Source organism: Amblyraja radiata, chromosome 23, assembly GCF_010909765.2.
Source record: "Amblyraja radiata isolate CabotCenter1 chromosome 23, sAmbRad1.1.pri, whole genome shotgun sequence".
NCBI classification, from domain to species: domain Eukaryota; kingdom Metazoa; phylum Chordata; class Chondrichthyes; order Rajiformes; family Rajidae; genus Amblyraja; species Amblyraja radiata.
In genome coordinates this window covers 18,569,847-18,571,521 of record NC_045978.1, presented here as the reverse complement: position 1 = coordinate 18,571,521, position 1,675 = coordinate 18,569,847, and positions in this window count along the sequence as shown.

Genomic DNA, 1,675 nt, shown 5'->3' with positions numbered 1-1,675 from the left:
TTCTTGTGACCGCATGGGTTTCCTCTGGGTGCTCCAGTTTCCTCCCACATTTCAAAGACGTGCTGGTTTGCAGGTCAATTGGTTTCTGTAAATTGACCCTATTCTATGATAGAACTAGTACAGGGGATCGTTGGTGGGCCAAAGGGCCTGTTTCCATCCTGTATTTCTAATCTAAACTAAACATGTAATCACCATCCCATTTCTGCCCCTTATGATTTTATAGATTCTAAGATCATCCTTCCATCTCCTACATTTGAAGGAATATATCTTTCAAGGCTGCCCAACCTCTTCCTATAGCCCAGACTCTCGAGTCCTGGCAACATCCTTTTGAATCTTTCCAGTACTCTTTCAACCTTAGTGACATCTTTCCAGGAGCTATGTGATGAAAATTGAACACAATGTTCCAAGGTTTTGGATAAATAAAAATTACAATCCACTTCAAAGTGTGGAGAAGCAGGGAGGGTAGAAGGGTTGTGGGGAAAGAGAATCTCCCTGTGGATATAATCATTGCTGTAGGGGGAGTATTGGTCAGCAGTGGACCATTGGGGATAAGGATGTATGGTTATGATGACTGGGTTAAGGCTATTGGGTAGGGGAAATAGTGGAGGTGATAAGGAGACAATAGGGTGCACACAGTGGTGCTGATGCCTTACACGCCAGAGACCCAGGTTTGAGCCTGTCTACGAAGGGAGTTTGTACCTTGTCCCTGCGACTGCGTAGGGTGTTCTGCTTTCCCTGCTATGAACCTGCTTTCCCCCCACAGGTGCAGGTTCATAGGTTAATTGGCATCAGTACAATGTTCCTGGTGTGTAGATTAGAACTAGTGTTCAGGTGATCATTGGTCAGTGTTGTGAGGCAAATGAAACTTTTCACTACTCGTAATTTACTTAACTTTATTTAAGCTTTAAGCAACTTATTTATTTAATACATCAACTCAGAAACGTCTGGCAAACATGGATGATTCCGCAGGCCTTTCCCGCCCGAAATACTTCGCACATGCGCACACTCCGGAAAAGGCCTGCACATGCGCACACTCTAGAAGAGTCCCGCACATGCGCACATGCACCCGCTTCAGTCAGCGTGGGATGAGGGGCCTGTTTCCGTGCTGTATCTCTAAATTGAACTAATGGTGACGGGATGGGGGAAGCAATTAGTAACCATAACCATTTACAACGCTCCTTCCTGGAAGACGCGTGCATTTGGATTTCACTGTGGTAGTCTACGTGAAGCCTGGCCCTTTATATAAAAACAGCATGCTTCAAACCTACTGGCAGACCCAGTATTTGTGGAGTAAGATAGTGTCAGTGACAATGAAACAAGTATTTTTTGCTAAAATTCATTAGAATGCTGTGTTAACTGCTGAATTACTCCAGCATTTTGTGTCTTTGGTGTAGGCCAGTATCTGCAGTTCCTTTTTATTACATTATTTTTGGGGGGGAATTTACTGTATGTGGCCTGAGGACCCTGCACAAGTGTATCTAAAGCCCAACTTCGCTTTGAAAAATGTGTTACCAATGCAGTTGGGATTTTTTAAATACCATAGTGATGTGCACAAATTCATTGTTCAGTCTAAAAATCATGGTATATTGTTGTAGAAAATCGCTTTAACATTCCTGTAAATCAACATACACTGGTTTTTGCGGCACTTCCAGTAAAGAATCAGGAGTCACTCTGC